Source organism: Phascolarctos cinereus, unplaced genomic scaffold (assembly GCF_003287225.1).
Source record: "Phascolarctos cinereus isolate Bilbo 61053 unplaced genomic scaffold, phaCin_HiC Scaffold_3;HRSCAF=262, whole genome shotgun sequence".
In the NCBI taxonomy this organism is placed as follows: domain Eukaryota; kingdom Metazoa; phylum Chordata; class Mammalia; order Diprotodontia; family Phascolarctidae; genus Phascolarctos; species Phascolarctos cinereus.
The window spans coordinates 191,115,971-191,139,328 of NW_027555736.1; positions in this window are offsets into that span (position 1 = coordinate 191,115,971).

Genomic DNA, 23,358 nt, shown 5'->3' on the forward strand with positions numbered 1-23,358 from the left:
GCAGAAAGATAAAAATGTCTAATAATAATGATGATAATAATAATAGCTAAGGTTTATATAGAGGGCAGCTAGGCAGTACAGTGGATAGAGCACCAGGCCTGGAGTCAGCAAGACCTGAGTTCAAATCCAGTTTCAGACACCTACAAACTGTGTAACCCTGGGCAAGCCACTTAACTCTGTTTGCCTCAGTTTCCTTATTTGTAAAATGAGCTGGAGAAGGAAGTGACAAATTACTCCAGTATCTTTATCAAGAAAACCCTAAATGGGGTCACCAACAGTCAGACATGACTGAAATGACTGTACAACAATAAACACAGTAGTAAGCTTCAGAGGCAAGTTTTGAACCAAGGACCTGATTCCAGATCCAATGCCCTTTTCATTGTACCATCCTACCTCCCAAGGTTTACACAGGCTGAGTTAACATGGTCAGTTAGGTTGTGATCTAAACCATCAGAGGGTGTCCTCACATCTATGAGATCATTAAAGCATTCAGTTGTGAATAAGAAGTCCAAGAACAGGGACTTATAGGACTAGAACCAGGGAAAGGCAAATTGAGTGGTTAAAAGTGATGATCTAGAAAGGTCTGGAGGATGGGATGGTCTCCAGGATCATGAGGTCAGAGATTCAGGGGTAGAAGGCTAGTGTAGTCCACCTTCTTTGCCTTACAGATGCTGAAGCCCCAAGGCATTGAGCTCTGTGAAATGCTAAACCCTCTGTAAAGATTAAGCCTTTTACAAAGACTGAAGCTCAAGTCAAACAGAGGGTAAGTAGTAGAACTCCTTTTTCCCTCAAAACCAAGCCCTTTTCCCACTGTATCTGCCCTATATTAGGGTGACAATTCTGTACAGTGTGCCTAGGGGCAAGTGAGAGCCCAAGTGAAGGCATCAGGTTTCTAGAACAGAAGATTTGCTATGGGCTAGAGAATAAATGCTGAAGACCAACTTTACTCCATTCACCCTTTGGTCTAGGAACAGTCCAGTTCCACCCTGCTCCCCACACCCTTGGTTCTCAGGGTTACATCACTGGGTTAATATCTTAGGAAGGGAAGGAGATTACATTCAGGTACCAGAGCCACGAAGTAGCTAGCTTGGAGTCGCTCTGCCTCAGAACCAGTTAGCTATCAACCTCCCCACCTGCTGGAGGGCTGAAAAACATGGATCACATCCTTCTCTTGTTGACTCCCACACATGATTCAGTCTTCCCAGGCAACTCCTACTCACATCTACACTGGCATAAAGGAGAGAATCAGGTTTGGTGGGTTTGGTCTCTTTCATGTGAGGAGAGCTTTTGTGCAGTCCCATTTGGGGAAGAAAGAAAACACCCAACCCTCTTACTTTTCCATTAAATTAGAGGGTGCTTGCTGCATTGTAAAACTCTCTTGACATTTATCATGACTCCATCATGGGTTTTGGTAGAGGCATGTCTGAATGTGCATGATGTGTGGGCGTGTGTGTCCAGCAGAGATATTTAAGATCCAGGAGGGCTGAGATTAGATTCTAGCCCTCACGTAAAGGTATCAAACACCTAGAAGTAGCTTCCAATATGGGGAAATTTGGGAAAAAATAGAAATAGGATGAAAAGTTCAGCCATCATCCTTCTTCTCCCTAGCCATGGGTGGTGGACCATTTGAACATGAGAATTTTCAGTGTGGGCAGGTTTACCATGCTTGCCCCACTTTCAGCAGACTTGAAGTGGTTGGCAAAAGGACAGCATCTGTAATAGGGAAGGGAGCTGTTGCAAACTTTAGAAGATATTGGAAATCATCTCTGCCATTTGGAGGGCACTGAAAGATTGTGAGCCTGTGGGAAGAACAGATACACCTGGAGTTAAGTTCACCCCACAGCTACATTCAAATCAGATTCTTTCATTCCTTTGATTGACCAAGTGAGAAGCAACGTGGTTTGGTGGCTAGAGAGCCAGGCTCGGAAACAGAAAGGTCTGGGCTCAGTTCTTGCCTCTAACACCTACTGGCTATGTGACTTTGGCCAAGTCTCCCTACTTCTCAAGGCTCTGTGCAGTTCTCCAATCTGAAAATGAAGAGAAGGTATTAACTTGCCATGGGAAAGGGAGTTTCCTTACCTGGGAGTTCCCTCTATCCATGAAATTACAGATCTAATCCCTACGCTTATGAAATTTGGGAACTTACTTTTACAATGTTGTACTAGGCTAGGAGTAGAAAAGTGAATGAGACACATTTCCTGCTATTAAATAGCTTACTATGTAGTAATCAGGACAACTAGGTGGCACAGAGTATAGAACACTGGCTTGGAGTTGGGAAGATCTGAGTTCAAATATGAGCTCGTACACTTCCTGGCCGTGTGACGTTGGGCAAGTCATTTACTTGTTTGCCTCAGTTTCCTCATCTGTAAAATGAGCTGGAGAAGGAAATGGCAAGCCATTCCAGTATTTCTGTCAAGAAAACCCCAAATGGGGTCCCAGACTCAGAAATGACTACTGAAATAACTGAACGGTAGCAGCTATCTAGTAATCACATGGTATAGGGGAAAAAAAGCATTAACTCAGGAATCAGAGGATCTGGGCTCAAATCCCACCTCTGAAAAATCCTATCGGTACCTGTGTGACCCAAGTTGTCACAACTTCCCTGGGCCTCAGTCTCCTCATCTGTGAAACAAGGGGTTGTACCAGACAGCCTTGAAGGTCCCTAACTCTCTTTGATGTCAGTGGGACTAATAGTATTAATGAAGGATCAGCAAACTATAGTTCAAGGGTCAAATCCAGCCAGGCTGCCTTGTCTCACTACTTAAGGATAGTTTTTACATTTTAAACTAAAGTTTTAATGTACTTTAACATGTAAGAATCATACTTAGGTGACCTCTGTACAAAAACAGGCAGCATTTGCCTTTTAGGAGGAATTTGCCAACCCCTGATAAACCACTGAGTACTTCTTGTACCAGGAAATGAGTTCATGAGTAAATACTCTAGGTGGCATAGTGGGTAGAGCACCAGGCCTGGAGTCAGGAAGACTCATCTTCCTGAGTTCACATCTAGCCTTAGACATGTACTAGCTGTGTGACCCTGGGGAAGTCATTTAACTTTATTTACCTCAGTTTCCTCATCTGTAAAATGAGCTGGAGAAGGAAATGGCAAACCACTCCAGTACCTTTGCCAAGAAAACTCTGTAAGAAGTCTTAAAGAGTCAGACCTGGATGAAAACTGACTGACCAATGACAAAAATTTCAAACATAACTGAGTTCTGAATATTGGGGACGGCATGGGCTTTGTTTCTTTTCTGAGCCTGACTTTCCTTTGAGATATAGGATGATATAGTGGATAGATGTCCTTTCAGCCAAGAAGACCTGGCTTCAATCCCCACCAATGGCTGTGTGACCCTCAGTACCCTAGGCAGTACTCCAATAACATAAAATGCAGAGAAGGTGCCAACCTGCATTGGCAGAGGAAGTAGTTCACCAGCAGCTCCCTAGAACAATGAAAGCACAGGTCCAATGCCTGCCCCCTCCATCTTGCCTTTTTAAGTTCCCAGGGTTTACTTTAGTCAATAGGAAGGCACAGGATATCTGTTCTCAGTAAAGCTATCTTTTTCCCTTCGTCCCCAGGTAGTCCTTGGAATAGAAATTTGAGAAAGTGCACAGTAGGGGACCTGCTAATACTTCTTTCTGAAACCGCCAAAAAGCAGACCATCAGCATTTCCTGGGGAAGACCTGAGTTCAAATGCTGCCTCAGATAGTTACAAGCTATGCTACCCTTTTTGTTGTTTAGTTATGTCTGACTTTTCAAGACCCCATTTGGGTTTTCTTGGCAAAGATACTGGAGTGGTTTTGCCATTTCCTTCTACAGCTCATTTTACAGATGAGGAAACTGAGGAAAACAGAGTTAAATGACACACAGCTAGTCAGTGTCTGAGACTGGATTTGAACTCCCAAAGAGGAGCAATCTTGACTTTAGGTCCGGCACTACGTGGGCTTGGCTGCAGGCCATCAGCAATCCTGGCTCCAAGGTCACCAGGACTCTTAATTTTCCACTCATCTCAGGTACCTTAAACGAAAGACAAATATCACAAAGCAGAAACAAATAGCCCAGGGCCCATTTCTGGGAGCAGAAGTAAAAGAGAGACAGCAGGGGAAGGACAAGTCCCTTTCCCCTCTCACTTCACTGCCCTTTGCTACCTAGGTAAGCCATTTAATCTCCAGCAACCCAACTCCAACTTCATCTTCAACATGGGGAGCATAAAACCTCCCTCACAGGTTTGTTATGAGCATCAACAGAGGGAGCTTTGCAAACTACATAACTATATAAAATTGAAAGTATCGGAGCAGCTAGGTGGTGCAGTAGATAGAGCACCGGCTCTGGAATCAGGAGGACTTGAGTTCAAATCTGGCCTCAGACACTTAACACTTACTAGCTGTGTGACCCTGGGCAAGTCACTTAACCCTGATTGCCTCACCAAGAAGCAAAACAATAAATAAGAAAATAAGAAAATAAAATTGGAAGTACCAATGAGTAGAGGCATCCTGCTCTTAGAGAAGACCAGTAATAGCAACAACCTTAGCAGGGTGAAGGGAGATGTTGAAAAGAGAGAAGCAGAGAAGAAAAAGCCTTTGGGACAGACACAGCCATCAGTTTACCCAAATTTGACAATTCAATTCAACAAGCATTTATTAAGCACCTACTGTGTGCAAGGCATTATGAAGATGCAAAGAGGAAATGAAAATTATCTCTTCCCTCTCTGTGGAAACAACAGGCATGTGTGTGAGTAAATACAAGATAATTTGAGAAGGAAGGAAAAGATAATACTAGAAGAAAAGTATTTTCTGGAGAAAATAAGCACCCTTGTATGGAGGTTTTTGCTGAGGTCCTGAAGTTAGTGGGATTCAAGTCCCACTTCTGATGCTTACAGACTAGGTGACCTTGGGTAAGTCACAGCCTGCCCAGGCCTCAGTTTTTTTCCTTAGTAAAAGGTGCAGGACTAGGTGGCTTCTGAATCTCCTCAAAGCCTTGGATCTGTGATTCCAGCAGATGAGATGGCATCTAAGGTGAACCTTGAAGGAAGCTAAGAATTCTAAGACTGATGAGTTCCTGGACAGTTTGCCAGGCCTAGTTTTAGATTTTAGTCTTCTGGGAAGCAGCCCGTTTTCAGTTCAGGTCTTAAGCAGGAAGGGTCATCATGTAACTGCAAGGTTGAGATAATAATGGCTGCCTTTGTGCCGGCCTCCAGGACCCCTGGCTGTCACTGTATGGGTATTTCCAAATTGGCAGGCCTCTGGCACTCTCAGCATATGGCTCTCCAAACCTGGATCATTTCTTTATCAGGCTAACACTCCACAGAATCTGCCTTGGCTCTGGTGCGTGTGTGTGCTCCTGCTCACGTATCCTGCATACCTCATATCTCTACCAGGGCAATTATTTTCCAAACAACCTTTCTCTATTCAAGTATCAGCTGGAAAGCCATTGCCTAGCAGGCTGGGAAGGAGCAGTCTGCATCACCCATTCCCATCTTCTTTGTTTCCATGGGCTAGGGTTTGATTCTCACTAGAAATTACTAATGAAGGGGGTACCAGAAGTGGAATAAGAACAGACTGAAATTAAATTCCCACCTTCAAGCTGTGCTCTGCCCATTTCTTTATGAAAATGAAGCCCCAGACCAAGTTCCTTGCCCTAGAGATGCTCACTTACATCTCAACTTTCTACTCTTTTTTCAAAGGGCCTATCTCTCATTTTAGCATTCTGCACATCCCTGCATGGCCTTAACGTAGACTTTCAAGTCTGTATATTTAAAGGCTGGTACATAGTTAAAAGTTCACATACGTAAAATTCAGGCTTGGACATGGTTATGCTCCAACGACCCCATCCCCACTCAAACTAGCCTCTGGTATCAGGATCCCTAGAAATGCTTGTAAGGCAGTTCTCATGACAGCTTGCAACAACTTGCCCTATTTCTCTCATCATCTGACTTTGTGACCCAGGACTGCTTCCCTGCTTTTATTTCCTCATCTGTAAGATAGAGATAATTGGCTTCAATTTACCTGTCTCACATATTTAAAAAATTATTTGTCAAGTGCCTACTGCGTGCAGGGCATTGTGACAAGTGTTACTCAGTTACTTAAATGGGTCTGTGATCTCCCATTGTACCATAGAAAGAACGTTGAATTTGGGAACAGAGAAATTGGATTCAGAACCTAGCTCTGCTACTTGCTGTCTGTAGGACCTAAGTCAAACACTTTAACCTCCCTGGCCTCAGTTTCCTTACCTACAAAATTAGGAGACTGGGCTTGACAGCCTTCCTGCTCCAAATCTGTAATACTATCATTTCACTGATGTAAATATTCCCTCCAAGACTGTAGATTACACAACTTCTTTTTCTGCCCTTATAAATATATACATATATATACACATATATATATACATATATATATACATATATATATGTATATATATATATATACATATATATAATGTCCCACTTCTGATGCTTATATATATATATATATATACACACACACACACACACATATATATATATATATGTACATATACATATGATATATAACATAAAGATCATAGCCTCTAAGAGCTTAAAAATACCTTAGAGATCACTTAGCCCAGCTAATGGCCCATTTTACTGATAAGGGAATTGAGGTCCACAGAAGTTGTCACTTCCTCAAGGTCATGTCGCTGTGATGGTGGTTATTTGGTCATGTCTGACTCTTGGTGACCCCCTTTGGGGTTTTCTTGGTAAAGATACTGGAGTAGTTTGCCATTTCCTTCTCCTTCACATTTTACAAATGAGGAAATTGAGGCACTCAGAGTTAAGTGACTTACCCAGGGTCCACACATGTATGGATCTGAGGCCAGATTTGAAGGCCAAATTTGAACTCCAGAAGATGAGTCTTCCTGACTCTGAGCCCTGAACTCTAGCCACTTGGCCACCTAACCATCCCTTCCTCAAGGTCATACGGAAAACAAATAACAGGGCACACCAAACCTTCGATTCTAAACCCAGTATACAAATAAGACAGAGGTCTTACCCTTAGGGAGCTCAGAATATAGTCATAGGGAATAAGACAGATATATAGCATAAATTAGAACATGATAAGCACATAGGAAAGACACAAAGAACGTACTAGGAGAGTCAAGGAAGGAAATAGCTTCTCCAGTCTTTGTGCCTTTACATTATCTGTTGTCTGGCATAGAGGCAGCTAGTGGAGCAATGGATAAAGCTCTGGGCCTGGAGTCAGGAAGACCTGAATTCAAATGCAGCCTCAGATTCTTAACTAGCTGTGTGACCCTGGGCATGGCTCAATTTCCTCATCTGTAAAATAGGGATAATAATAGCCCCTACCTCCCAGGATTGTTGTGAGAATCAAATGAGATAATCATAATTGTAAAGGTCTTAGCCCAGTGCCTGGCACATAATAAGCTCTCTATAAATGTTAGCTATTGTTATTATTTTGCCTTTCTTTGCATCCCTCACACTTAGCACGTGCCTGGCACATAGTAGGTGCTTAATAAATGTTTACTGACTGACTGACTAAAGAACCTTGAGATTGATTCAGGGCCATTAGGTAGTCCTAGCAGACCTTGGAACACAGGGAATGGGAGGATTGCCCTGGGCCTATCCAGGAGTGAGGGGAGGATAGAGTATGTGGGGTGGCAGGAAGAGGAAAGAGAAGTCTGATCTCCTATAGGGACAAAGTTGATTGGGCAGGCTAGTGCTTTAAAAAAAGGAGGGAGGAAAGAGGAGGACTCAAGGCTCACATATCTAAAATCAGATAATATTTATTTTCACTATCTAAGAGGCTGAGCCTGTGGGACTGCATATCTTCCCTTCTCTAGGAACATGCATAAGAAGTTCCTTTGTGACTTCATTTCCCTTTCCTGGATGCCCCTGATGAATTTAACCCATTTTCACTAAAATGTAAATGTAGGGGGAAGGGGGCCTGTTGCTTGCAGGTCCTGCTACAATTGCCCTATTCCAAACGTTTATCTCATTCGGAGGCCATCTTGCAGCTTCCTCTCTACCCCTACCCCGAGCCCTTACTCCATCCATGGGTCTAAAAGGATATATTTTATAGCATCCCTTTCAATGAATCAAAGTTTCTGTTCAAAAGTAATTCATTTTCTTTTATTTCCTCATAGAGATAATTGGCTTCAATTTACCCATCTCACATATTTAAAAAATTATTTGTCAAGGGCATTGTGACAAGTGTTACTCAGTTACTTAAATGGGTCTGTGATCTCCCATTTTCTGGTGAAGTTTTTGAAGCATGTGCATATTTGGGGAATTCATTTTCTGATTATGAAGAGTTTAGGGGTAAGAACTCTTTAATTTTTTTCATATTATGAACACCTCTGGCAGTTCATTAAAGCCTATGAACCCTTTCCCCTCTCAGAGTAATATGTTCTTAAATGTGTAAAATAAAATGCATGAGATTACAAAGGAAGCCAATTCTATTAAAAGAAAGATATAATTTTTTCTATCCACATTCAGGGACCCCCTAAAATCTAAGGGGTCTGCAACATCCAAGTTAAGAACCTCTGGTCTAGACATACCCATGTATTAACAAGTCTTCTTTGTTGTTCAGTCATGTCCGACTGTTCATGACCTCATTTGGAGTTTTCTCGGCAAAGATACTGGAGTGGTTTGCCATTTCTGTCTCCAGCTCATTTTACACATGAGGAAAATGAGGCAAACAGAATTAAGTGACTTGCCCAGGGTCACACAGCTAGCGTAAGGAGCTCTTCACTTGGAAGAAACTGTGTGCTTTACAATTTCCTTGATATTAAGCATGATTTTGTTGAGATCTCATCAGCAAAAATTCTTCCAAAAGTAAAGACTCACCTTGAGATGACTAGTCTCTGTACCTACAAACTGAAAATCCACATCAAAGTGGAATATGAAGAGCTTTTTTTTCTTTTTGAGAAAGTGAGGGTAAACAAGAGGAATGAAATGGTCTCTGTATATGAATACCTGGTCTGCATTGACTGGATGGTAAGCTCCTTGAGAGTAGGAATTGTTTTCTTTTATGTCTTTACATTGTCAGGACCTAGCACAGTGCCTGGGACATAGCAGACTCTTAATAAATCCTTGCTTGATTGACTAGTTTCTAATGGAGGTATGTGTACCAACTGATTGCCTATGCCCCTGGAGCAAGGCACTGTCTTCATTCTTCTTGGTGTAGAAGGGAATTATTACCCTTGCTTACTCTGTTTCTCTTGCTTGATAAACACTTGCTTCCGGGCTTTCCATTCCCCATCTACCCATCCCACTCTTCTGTGACAACTTGTAAACTTCTTTTCTTCTTTTAAATCCCAACTCAAATACCACCTCTTCCTGGAAGCCAGCTCTGACCACCACTCTCCCTTCTCTGTTTTTCCCATAAAACATCTCTTTCAATTATCATTGCAGTCTCTCTTTTTCTTCTCTAATATTCCAAAGCATTCTACCTTGATTCACACTTATTTGGGTACATCTGACAATTAACAAGTATTTGTTAAGCACCTACTATGTGCCGGGTATTGTACTGGGTGCTAGAAGCACAAAGACAAAAGAGAAATATTTCCTGAACTCAGGGAACTTACATTCTAAGGGAGTGTGGAAGGTTGGGTAGAGGGGCAATATGTAAATATATAAATGCCAAAGGGCAATTTGTTCCAGGGTGGCAGCTGGCATTGTGAAGCGCTTAGAGTTCAGTCAGGCATTGAAGATGCCAAGGTGATCCGCTGCATCCCGGGCCATCACCAGTTGTCTTGACTTTTGTCCTGCTGCTGAATGCAGATGACTCCAGTAGAGAGAGGCTGACGACTTTGTGCAACTCTGTTTCACTTGAATCCAATTCATGGGCAAGTCAAGACATCACCTGGGCAATCCTTGGTCCTCTTCTAAGAAGGACAAACAATAACAGTGTAACACAGTAGAGCTTTTACAAAGGGGAATATTTACTTCAAAACATAGTCTCAAATATACAAATACACTCCCCACAATATGTGGGAGGTAAAACTCTCCTCCCCTCCTGCCCTATCTCAGTCTCTAGGGAGTGGAAAGGGATTGGGTTCATAGTTCACCTCAGCTCCTAGAAAGCTCAGTCCCAGCTTAATTCCTAATACCCTCTCCCACTGGGGGCTTGAGTCCCAGGCACCCTGGCTTCTCAGGGGATCCCACCTGCAATCCTGGCTCCAAGGCCACAGGGGTGCTCTTGACTTTCCAGTCCAATGAGCATCACCTCAGGCACCTTAAACTAAAGACAAATAACATAAAGCAAAAATAACCATTTCTTGCAGCAGGAGTCAAAGAGGGAGGGTGGAAAGACAAGTCCCTTCCCTCTCTCACTAATTCGGTTCATGGTCCACACTGGGATCCCCAGTTAGGAGCTCATTGGAAAAGATGACAGAAAGAGAGGGACCAGCTCAGTCTCCCAGTTTTAAAGACACGGAGAGTCAATCTAGAGGCTATCCTCACCCACATGGTAAGGGACACAGTGAGTTCCATGCTAGTAAAACTGGACATGCTCAAAGTCCAGATTATAATGGTAATAAGGAAGTTAGGAAGAGGGGAAAGATAATTAATTCAATTTTGGACATGGCAAATTCAGATGTCTATGAAACAACCACTTCAAGATGTCTAGTACACCACAGACAGCTAGAGATGTGAGACTAGAGTTCTGGAGAGAGGTCAGGGCTTGATAAACAGATGTGATAATTATCTGTTTAGAGTTAATCACTGAATTCATGGGAGCTGATGAGATCACCAAGCAAGATAGTTCAAGAAGAGATAGGGGCCCTAGTGCAGAGCCTTGGGGGACACCTAAAGTTAGCAAGCATGACCTAGGTGAAGATCCAGCAAAAGAGGCTGAGAAAGAAAGAGGAGAATCAGAAGAAAGCAGTCACAAAAACTTAGAGGAGAAAAGTATTAAGGGAATAGTGATCAGCAGTGTCAAAGGCTGCAGAGAGGTCAAGAAAGCTACTAGATTTTGCAATTAAGAAATCACTGGCAACCTTAGAAAGAGCAGTTTCATTCAAATGATGAAGAAGCCAAACTGAAAGAATGAGAGGAAAGAAAAGAGAGGCACCAACAGAAGGCTTTCCTTAAGGACTTTAGCCATGAAAGGGAGGAAAGACATTGGAAGATAGTTGACAAGGTTGGGTGGAGATGGGGCTTTTTTGGTGTTTGTTTTTTAAGCATGGGAGAGACATGAACGAGTTTGTAAGCAACATAAAAGCAGCCAGTAGACAGGTAGAGACTAAAGATTAGTGAGAGGGTGAGGATGATAGAGGGAGTAATCTGGAGGAGATGGGATGGAAGGGGGTCACTTGTGCAAGTAGAGGGGCTAGCCTTGTCAAGGAGAAGGGCCAGACACTTCATAGTACTTCTCTTCACCCTACATTCAAGCCAAACTGGCCAAATTTATCTTCTTTCTCTGTTTTCTATAATCCTATCTTCCATATCCATGACTTTGCACAGACTACCCTCCCTCTATAAAATACCCAGAATGCATCTTCTTCTCACCTCCAACCAGCCTCTTTTAAGGAACAGCTTACGTGACACCACCTTCAGGAAGATTTTCTTGTTTCCTCTGGCTGTAATAATGCTTACTTCATCCTAAAATGATGACATATAGGCTTATCTTGTTACATGTTGAATCTTTCCAGTAGTAAACAAGCCCCTGTAGAAAAACAATACCCCCTTGAGGGGAAGGACTGGTTTTTTTGCTTTTTGTGGCAGAATGCTATGCACATAGCAAGTACTGAACAAATATTTCTTGGGTTGAATAGTGCTGGAAAGACTCAAATGCCGAACAAGATTTTGTATTTTAATCCAGAGGCAATGAAGAGCTACTAAAGATTCTCAAGCTGAGGAGCAGCATGGTCAGTACTGTGTTTTAGTAGCTGATTAGAAGATAGAATTGGAGAGGAAGAGGCCTTGAGAGCAGGGAAATCAATTACAGGCTATTGAAATAGTCCAGGTCAGTGTTTCTCAAACTTTTTTATCTCAGTACCTCTTTATACTCTTATAAATTACTGAGGACCCTCTTCCCCCAAAAAATTTGTTTGTGTAGGTTATGCCCATTGAGGTCTACCATATTAGAAATTAAAATATCTTAGTATTATTAAGACTTTTTTTTTTTGCAGTTGGGATTAAGTGACTTGCCCATTGTCACACAGCTAGTAAGTGTCAAGTGTTTGATCTGAGGCCAGATTTGAACTCAGGTCCTCCTGACTTCAGGGCTGGTACTCTATCCACTGCCCCACCTAGCTGCCCCCAAGACTTATTTTCTTGAGTTCAAATCTGGGATCAGATACTGTGACCCTGGACAAGCCACTTAACCCTATTTGCCTCAGTTTCCTCATCTGTAAAATGAGCTGGAGAAGAAAATGACAAACCACTCCAGTATCTTTGCCAAGATAACCCCAAATGGAGTCACAAAGAGTTGGACATGACTGAACAACATTATTATGAAAATAGTTTGACCTTGTGGACCTCCAGAAAGAGTCTTGGGGATCCCCAGGGGCCCAGGGAACAGACTTTAAGAACTGCTTGGTACAGGTGATGAGATGATGAGGGCCTGATCTAGGGCAGCAGCAGAGGGGAAAGCAGGCATGAATGTGAGAGGTACCGAGGAGGGAGCATAGAAAAGACTTGGAAGGTTGTTGGTTATGGAGTCCAGAGACAACCTAAGGATGATTCACTATATACGCAAGTGGTTATCATTTTTGGTTAGGGGGAGCAAAATCTGACACACATGAATGAACCTGGATGGTGTGTGCTTTATTTCATGAAGAGCATTTCAGTAGAGTTGATTGATGCTAAAGTTTTCTAAGAAACCTTTGGCTTAGGGACTGCATTCCTCTGGAATTACTCCCATCAAAAATCCCCTGAGGGTTTCTTTTTAAGATCACTTTTCAAACAAAGAACCACAGTTCCAAAACGTGATAACCCCTGAAAGGAGGATTTGGATTCAAATTACCCCAATCAGTCTGTGCAGAATGGAAGATTGGATCGGGTCCCTTACCACTGACCAGCAGCATTTCTGTAGTCATCTTGTACCGTACCTATTTTTAGTTGTGGATATATTGGCTTGTGAGGGGTTTTGATTCTTTTTCACTGGTTTTACTTGTTTGTGTTAGGTTTATCCTAGGTCAATATATTATTTTTTAAAATCTTTGAAAATTTTATTTATTAGGGGCAGCTAAATATCACCGTGGATAGAGCACCAGCCCTGGATTCAGGAAGACCTAAAGAATGTGGCCTCAGGCACTTGCCACTTACTAGCTGTGTGACCCTAGGCAAGTCACTTCTCCCATTGCCTCGCCAAAAAAAAAATTAAAATTAATTGGAATTGTGTGGGATGAAATGCATATTAGACTTCCTCTATTACAGAGTGTATATGTTGAATAATCTCACAGACCACTGTTGATGAATCTCTCACCATTTCAGGTTCTCACCACACTTTACAAACATTCCAGGGCCTCCATAGAGGAAATCCAAGGCTTTGGTTTACCCCATGTGACTTTTCTTGCTTTAAGATGCCTTTGAGTTTTTTTTAAATTTATTTTGTATTTCCCAGGGAAGCAGGATGATGCAAAAATCGCCTAAAGCAAAACTCATAATGGGAACTACTGAGGCAGCCATGGTAGCAGATAATAATCATAATGATAACTAGCATTTATATAGCACTTTTAAAAGTTGAATCCTTTCAGTCGTGTCCAACTCTTCATGACCCCATTTGGGATTTTCTTAGCAAAGATAGTGGAGTAGTTAGGCGAATTCCTTCTCCAGCTCACTTTACAGAGGAGGAAATTAGGGCAAACAGGATTAAGAGACTTGCCCAGAGTCACACAGCTAATAAGTGTGTGAGGCTGAATTTGAACTCAGGTCTATCTTGAACTCTAGGCCCAGTGCTCTATCCATTGTATTACCTAACTGCCCTTAAAAAAGGGCTTAAGTTATGTTAACTCATTTGATCCTCAAAACAACCCTAGGATATAGATACTGTTATCTTTCCCATTTTATAGAGGCAGACAAGGATTAAATGACTTGCCCAGGGTCATATAGCTAGACAATGCTTGAGAAAGGATTTTAATTCAGGTCTCCCTGATTCCAACTCCAGTTCCCTCTCCACTGTGCCACCTAGTTGAGGTAGGAAGATCTGAGTTCAAATACCTCTTCAGATATTAACTGTGTGACCCCAGCCAGGTCATTTAACCTCTCAGTGTCTTAGATCTTCATCTGTAAAATGAGGATATTAGACTCCATAGCCTCTAAGGCCTCTTCTGGCTCTAAATCTATAATCTTGTAATCTATGATCCTTTGGCCATACCAGGGTCAGAGTTCTCTGAGGCTGTTCTCTTAAAACCAGAATACCCATTCAGTATCCGAAATAGGCAAAGTCTAATATGGACTTTACCCTTTACCCATACCCTTGCAAATTGTTTTAATTATAATCTTATTTGAATTGATATTTGTAGGGTTTTATAACAACTTCAATCCCTGATAATTATAACTAACACTTATGTAGCACTTATTATGTGACAAGTATCGTGGTAAGCAAATGGTTTATAAATATTATTTCATTTTATCCTTGCAACAACCCTGGCAGGTAAGTTCTATTTTTATCCCCATTTTATAGGTGAAGAATCTGGGGTTAAGTGGTTTGCCCAGGGTCACACAACTAGTAAGTGTCTGAGGGTGCATTTGAACTCAAGTCTTCTCTATTCCAGACCTAGCACTCTGTCCACTGTGCCACCTAGCTGCCCTTCTTCTTCCCTCCCTCTTACCTCCCATCCTTTGTAACAAAGAATAAAAGAGGAAAAAAGCAGTACAGAAAACCTGACTATATCTGTGCCATATGCCCTTCCCATAGTTCCTCACTCCTTCCATGAAGGGAAGGGAGGTTAATTTTCTCAACTTTTCTCTGCAGCTGAATTTTGTCTTGATAATTGCGTAGTGTTTAGTTGTTGTTTTCTGTTCTTTCCTCTTACATTAATTCTATATATTGTTCTGGTTATGTTTACTTCTCCCTCCAGTAATACATTTAAGTCTGAATTCTTCTTCTCTGAATTCTTCGTATTTATCTGATGGCATAGTAGCTTTCCATATACCATGACATATATGGTTGTATATAGGAATATATATGTCACAATAACTAACTTTTATTTTATATAGCAATTTAAGGTTTGTAAAGTGCTTTACAAATATTATCTCACGTGATCCTCACAACAACCCTGGGTTGTAGGTGCTATTATTATCCCCATTTTGTAGTTGAAAAAAACTGAGGTGGACAGAGGTTAAATGGGATTGCACAGCAGGTGTCTGAGGCAAGATTTGAACTCAGATCTTCCTGAATCCTAGCCCAGCACTTAATTTACTGGGCCACTTAACTACTTCCACAATGGAGAAGGTAAAATTTGTACTACATTGAAACCTCTATAGGGTGCAGATTATTTTAAAATAATTTTTTATTTATGTCTTTTGGGTTTTTTTTAATCACCTAGATTTCTCAATCTAACCTTTCCCTTCTCCTTCCCCCATACCAAACATCTATACTTTGTAATAAAAATTTTTTTTAAAAAAGTTCATCAAACTAGTATATCAGGGGAAAAAAAGTCTCTGGAATCTATAGAATTCCACACTCATAGACCATCACCTCTGCAAGAAATAGGCAGGAGCCTTCTCATATCTTCCTTTTGTATCACTTAATATAAATTTTCTCATGATTCTCTATATTCTTCATATTAATTGTTCCTTATAACAGTAATATTCCTTCAGATGCATGTATGTCAACTTGTTTAGCCATCCCCTAATTGATGGGCACCTTGTTTGTTTCTAGTCATTTGCTATTACAAAAAGTGCTGTTATAAGTATTTTGGTGTAAGCAAGGAGTTTTCTTTTTTTTTTCCTTCTTTCTTTCTTTCTTTCTTTCTTTCTTTCTTTCTTTCTTTCTTTCTTTCTCTCTTTCTTTCTTTCTCTCTTCCTTTCTTTTTTTCTTTCTTCCTTCCTTCATGTAACTTTAAATAGCCTTAGAGAATGGTCAGACCAATTCACAGCTTGGCCAACAACGCATTAGTGTGATACTCGTTTCACAACCTCTCAAACATACTGTTCATCTTCTGTCATGTTTTCCAATTTGCCAAGTATGAGGTACAGCCTCAGAATTTTTTTTTTATATTTGTATTTCCATTAGGTGGCACAGTGGATAGAGCACTGGGTCTAGAATGAAGAATACTTGAGTTCAAATGCAGCCTCAGACACTTGCTAGCTGTGTGACCCTGGGCAGTTTGAAAATACAAGCTCATTAATTTGTATTTTCATAGTGCTTCGTTGAAGAACTCTTCTATATGGTTGTTAACAGTGTACAATTCTTCTTTTGAGAATGTCTATTCATATCTTTGACCACTTCTCTATTGAAAAATGATTTTTGGTCATATAATTTTATTTGTTGCATTTATATCTTGGATATCAAACCTTTGTCAGAGATATTTGACACAAAGATTTATTTCCCAGTCTTGTACTAGTTGTAGATTTCCAATTTCATGAAATCAAAATTATTTATTTCATCCCTTGTAATTGCCTCTATCCTTTGTTTAGTTAAATTTTCATGTCTTAGATATAGCTGCGAAAAGTACCTAACCTAGTTCTCTTCTATTTAAAAAAAATCATATGACTTTTAATATTGAGATCACATATACACTTTCAGTTTATTATGGCATATGATATAGGATAGTAGTCTGGCCATACTACTTTTCAATTTTTCCAACAATGTTGTCATATATGGAGTTTATCCTAGGTAATTTATGTTTTAGGGTTTATGATAATTCAGTTATTGAATTCTATTATCTATGCTTTTTTTTCCTTTTTATCAGTACCAAATATTTACTTATTACTGATTTATGACATAATTTGAGATCTAGAAATATTTTTTCCCTTATATTCTTACTTAAAAATAACTTATTTCCCTTGGTAGTCTAGATTTTTTCTTAATTTGACTGGTATAGTACTAAATCTTATTGGTTTGATGGTATAATACTAAGTCTATAAATTAAATTTAGTATTATTATTGTTGATATTGTTGTTGTTATTATGTCAAGGCAGCCTGCCATGGGTACTGAATATCTCTTTCATTTTAAAATTTTTTTTAAATTTAAAGAAAGTTTTTTTTTCTTTTTTAGGCAATTGAGGCTAAGTGACTTGCCCAGGGTCACATGGCTAGTAAGTGTCAAGTATTTGGTCTGAGGCCAGATTTGAACTCAGGTCCTTCTGACTTCACTCTATCCACTGCACCACCTGGCTGCCCCTATCTCTTTCATTTTTAAAGGTTTTGTTTATTTCTTTAAAGAAGTATTTTAATTATATGTAGGTAAGATGTGTACTTTAGTAGATCAACTCCCAGACATTTTAAGATTTTTGTAGTTATTGTGAATGGGACTTCCCTTTCTATTATTCATTTCCAGATTTTGTTATTGCTAAATAGAAATGCTTTTGATTTTTGTGAGTTTATTTTGTTTTCTGCCACTTTATGCTTTTGCTGATTTATTTTCTAAATAAACCATCATGTCCTTAGCAATTAGTGATAGCTTTGCCTCTTCTATACTTGCTTCATGCCATTCTTTCTTTTGTTTTATTGTTAGCACTTCTAAAACTATGTCAAAAATGGCAATGGGAAGAGGTCACTCTTGATTTACTCTTGTATTTATTGGGAAAGCTTCCAGCATTTCCCCATTGTGTATACTAGAATTTGGTGTTAGATAGATAGTTATCATATTAAAATTTTTTGTAGGACTTTTACCATAAAGGAGCACTATGTTTTGTTGAAGGCTTTTCCTACATCTATTATATAATCATGTGTTTTGATATGTTTTTCTTTTTAATGTGATTAATTATGTTTATTATTTTTATAATATTAAACCATTCTTATATACCCCTGATATGTATTCAATGATTTTTGGGATAAATTGCTGTAGTCTTTTTGCCAGGATTATAAATTTTAAAAAAACCCCAATGATCCCATTTGATCCTGTGTGCTAGAAAAAGTTAGATCCAAACATTAATGTCTCGAAAATCTAGAATCCAAGCTTTTATATTCAAACCCCTGTTAGCCATTTGTTTTTTGTACTCTTCCCATGTACCATATGAGTTTCTTGAGAACAAGGACTCCTTTTTGTTTTGGGCTTTGTTTTCCTTGTGCCTAGCACCTACTAGGAACTTAATAAATATTTGATGAATGAATGAATACTTTCTCTTCAATCCAGCAGCCATCTCAACTATAGCAGTGGCTTCCACTCATTCCATTCTTAATAGCTCTGGGATCCATTGAGAGCTATCTCTAGGCTGAACCCTTAAGAAAGATGCCTAGAGCTATAGGAAGACTTGAAGAGATTAAAAGTTCGAGAAAAGGGAGTTGTCCTTAATTCCAGTGAAAAATGTGGCCTCTTCCTGGAAAGTGATTTAGGGATCTGTTTGTATGGTTTTGTTCTTGACCAAACATGTGGTTCAGGCTTGGTTAATCCAGCCAAAAGATGGATTACTCCTGAACTAACCAAATGTTTGCTTGTCTGTAGTGGCTAGTACTTAGGCTCCAGCAAGACTGGACTAACCCTCAGGACGCTAGACCACTACTAGGGAATGTTTTTAGACAAGCAAGTTGTTACTGCTTTCTCCTCACCCTAGGAAAAGGCAGAAAATAGGGCTTCAGAGATGAGTGTGGTAGGGTGGAAACTTCCCTGATTTAGCTATTTTTGTCAAGGGCACCGTTCTCTACTCTTTACTACCGCCTTACCGTCACGCTGAGAGGCAGTCCCACTGGATTTAGAACCAAAAAGTCTAAACTCAAATCTTCCCTTTGACATTTATTATCTCTAAAACCCTAGGTAAGTCATCTAACCATTCTGTGCCTTAGTTTACTCATCTGTAAAATATGGGGTTGGACTAAGGACCTCCAAGGTCCCTTCTAACGTTCCAAATCTATGATGCTGTTGTTCAATTTTACCTAATCAGTGGCCAAGTCCTACTCTCCCGGCTCACATAATGAAGGCACCTAATTCTGCATCTTAGTACTTCGACTCTGGGTTCTCCTGATTGGTCTCCCAGCTTCAAGATTCTCCTTACTCCAACCCATCCTCTGCCCAGCTGCTAAATAAGTAGTAATTGTTTCTGTGCTGGCCAGAAATTCTGAGTCTTCCCTTCCCAGACTGATTCTTTTCTGAAGGCAAACTAGGCCATCTTTTGCCTTAATTTTTACCTAGCCTTTAACTACTGAATGAGCGTTGCCTCAGACAAACTGAGAATTGGGAAAGACCTTAGCTTAAAAAAGCCAAGGTCTTGGGGCAGCTAGGTGGTGCAATGGATAGCACACTGGTCCTGAAGTCAAGAGGACCTGAGTTCAAATCTGCCCTCAGACCAAACACTTGACACTTACTAGCTGTGTGACCTTGGGCAAGTCACTTAACCCCAATTGCCTTTAAAAAAAAAAGCCAAGGTCTCTCACTGCATCCTGGGCAATAGCTAGTTGTCTTGATTTATGTCTTGCCACTGGATTCAGATAACTCTGGAGGAAACAGTGAGGCTGATGACTCTGCACAGCTCTGCCTCACTTAAATCACTTTCTAGTCAAGACCTCACCTTCCTGATGTCACTGGTCCCCTTCGAGACTGAAGGACCAAAAACAACAAACTGATTTTCCTAAGGTTGAGGTCTGACTGAGTCACTGTCCTGATCATGAAGCTTCCATTGTTTCCCATTACTTCTAGGATAAAATACAAGATCTAACTCCAGCCTGTCTTTCCAGGATGGTCACATATTTCTTCTCTTTGTGTTGGCCTACCTTTTACTTCTCATATAAGACATTTCACCAGCCAGCGCCAAGCTTTTGCTCAGGATTTCTTCCATGCCTAGAATGCAGTTCATCTTCACTTGCCTCATAGAACCCCCTAATTTTCTTCAAAGCGTAACTCAGGCACTCCTTCCTCTAAGAGACCTTTCCTGATCATCCCAGTTTCTCCCTTCAAATATCTTGGTATTTGTTATGTAAATATTTATCTGTATATACGTTCCCCCAAGGAGAATGTAAAATTCCTTAGTGTGAGGACTGTTTGGTTTTATCTTTATAACCCTGGTGCCTACCACATAGCAGACATTCAATAAATTCTTGTTGAATGGGATTGAAAAAACAGCAAATTTGGAATGGAAGGACCTGAAGTCACCTTCTGACCCTGCCACTTAATAACTGGGTAATTCACTTAACCTCTCTGAGCATCACTTTCCTTATCTGTAAAATGAGGTACTTAGATTAGATTACTTCTAAGGACTTTTCCAGTTCAAATTCCACAATCCATGATACTTCTGAATGGACCTAAAAAGCTTAAAGCTGTAGGCAATGGTCTACTGGTCCTAGTCCTGGTACAAATACTCCTGATTAAAATGGGGTAGTCACTAATGGTGAGAGTCATAGAATTTTAGCGGCATCTAGGTGGCACAGTGGATAGAGCATTGAACTTGGAGTCAGGAAGACCTGAGTTCAAATTTGACCTCAGACATTTATCAGCTGTGTGACCCTGGGCAAGTCATGTAACTTCTGTTTGTCTTAGTCTCCTCATCTGTAAAATGAGCTGGAGGAGGAAAAGGCAAACCACTCCAGTATCTCCACCAAGAAAATCCCAAATGGGGTCATGAAGAGCAAGACACACTGAAAGAAATGAACAACAAAAGTGCTTCTATTACCTCCCAGGAGTGTTGGGTGGACCAAATGAGATAAAAATTGTAATGCAATGCCTGGCCCGTAATAAGTGCAATATAAATGTTAGCTACTGTTATTACCTCAAAGGGATCTTAGAAGCACCTCATCCTCTTATTTTATAGATGAGGAAACTGAGGCTCTAAAGGGCCAAATTTATACCTTTTTTGATTCCATTTGACAAGAATTTACCCAGTGTCTGCTATGTGGTAGGCATGGGGGTTACAAAGGTAAAACCAAAACAGTACTTAACACTAAGGAATTTTGCATTCTCGTGGGGGAACAAAAATTCTAGGCACGTGACTTGGCCAGGGTCAACAGCAAATGGCATAGGGGCCATGATCGACCTGGTCCCCTCCCACCTTCTTAGTCTCTTTACACGTTATTCTGTGATCCAGCCACATCGGCCTTTTTACTGTTCCTCAAATAAGACATTTCATTTCCAAACTCTGAATGCTTTTGCAGGCTTTTCCCTATGCCTAGAACTCTCTCCCTCCCTTCTCTCCACCTCCAGGCTTTCCTGACTTCCTTTAAATTGCAACTAAAATCCTGTCTTCCACCAGAAGCCTTTCCTGATGCCGCTTGAATGCAGTTACTACCTTCCTCTGTTGATTATCAACAATTTATCTTGCATTTAGCTTGTTTGTATGTAATTGTTTTTATGTTGTCTCTCTATTCAGCTTTCAAATCCTTGGGGTCATGGACCCTTTTTTGCTTTCTGTATTGCCAGTGCTTACTTGGGTCAGCTAGGTGGTACAGTGGATAGAGCAGGACCTTGAGTCAGGAGGACTCATCTTCATGAGTTCAAACCTGGTTTCAGACACTTACTAGCTGTGTGATCCTGGGCAAGTCACTTAACCCTGTTTGCCTCAGTTCCTAATCTATAAGATGAATCAGAGAAGGATACAGCAAACTACTCCAGTATTTCTGTCACGAAAACCCCAAATTGGGTCACAGAGAGTCTGACATGACTGAAAAATGACTTAACAACAACTAATATGCTAGGCACTGTGCTAAGCACTGGAAACATAAATAGAAGAAAGTGAAACAATTGTTGTTGTCAAGGAGTTTCAGTTCTAATTGGAGAAGACACTGTATTAAGAGGAATCACAAAGAGGTAAGGGGAAGGGGAAGGGTACATGTGTGGTGGCATGGGGTGGACATGGCCAGGAAATGAGAAAGAGGCCTGGCTGAAGCAAGATAAGGCAAAAATCTAACCTCTCAGAGCCCAGAATGGTCTTAGGGTTAGAATCTAAGGTTTTACTGAAGGGGAACGAGGAAGTTAAGGAAGGTGGCTGGAAATGGTCCTGTTGAAAGGGACAGAAAAAAAGAATAGGCCACAGAAACTTTCTTTGACAAACTAGATATGTACCTTTCTTCCTCCAGCTGTTAAAAGAAAGAAATAAACAAGGTGACTCTAATCCTTAGTTTATCACTAGCAGGCAGCTTACAAGGAAGGCAGAGGGTCATCCTGAGAATGTGAAAGACAGAGGGTCTTGAGACCACATTTCAAAAAGGAAAATTTTCAGTACTTTCTGAAGAGGTGACCAGGGTGAAAAGGTGATTGGAATTTATATCATATGAAGATCAACAGAAGGCACAGAAGGGGGATATTTAGCTTAGAGAAGAGAATCCTCAGCCTAGATTTGATTCCACTTTTCAAGTACTTGAAGAATCATCAAGTGGAGGAGGGATTAACTTTTCCTCAGCCTCTGTAGGCAGAATTAAGGAAAAAAAGGGTGGGAAACAGCAGGCAGAAATATTTAGGTTCAGGCACCAAGAAATGGAATGGACCACTTTTCGTGGGTAGTGAGTTCTTTGCCACCAGAGATCTTGGGTCATTGGTCAGCGATATTGTAGATAAAGTGAGATTTTGGAAAGATTTGACCTAAATGATTCCTGAGGCCTTTTCAACTCTATGATTCAACAAACATTTATTAAGAGGCTGCTCTGGATAATGCACTCCGCTAAGTTACTGGGGGTACAAAGACAAAAGAAGAAAAAAGGACCTTATATTTTAGTGCATTCCACTTATATTGTGGAGGTTCCTTCCAGATCTAAGATCAGTCGATTAGTCAGGCAAGAAGCATTTATTAAGCACCTACTCCATGCTAAGCACTGTGCTGAGTGTTGAGGATAATAAAGGAGGCAAAAGAGAGTCTCTGCTCTCACAAAAATAGATGCTCACAATCTAATAGAGGCAGAAACAAACAAACAAATCTGTGCAAACAAGTTATATACAGGATAAAAAGGAAATAATTAGCAGAGGGAAGGAATAGGAATTAAGAGGGATTGGGAAAGGCTTGATGTAGCAGTTGAGATGTTGATTCTACAAATCTATGGCTGGTTAGTTCCCCAAAGATTTCCCCCCATTTTAGAACTTTTCCATAGAGTTAAGGCTAATGATACCACTATGTAGCTTGGAGGGAAGATGGCAGAAACTAAGCTCTCCCAATCGTTGTCTCCAATTCAGTGATATGCTATTCCATGAGAAAATTGGATCTACTTCCACTTTATTATAACAGAAACTCTGAAACAATCAATCAATCAGCATTTATTAAACAATTATTATGAGTCAGGCACTAGGGGCTAAGGACTGTGGGTATAAAGAAGTAAAAAATATCATTATCACCGGCCTCAAAGAGCTCACATTCTG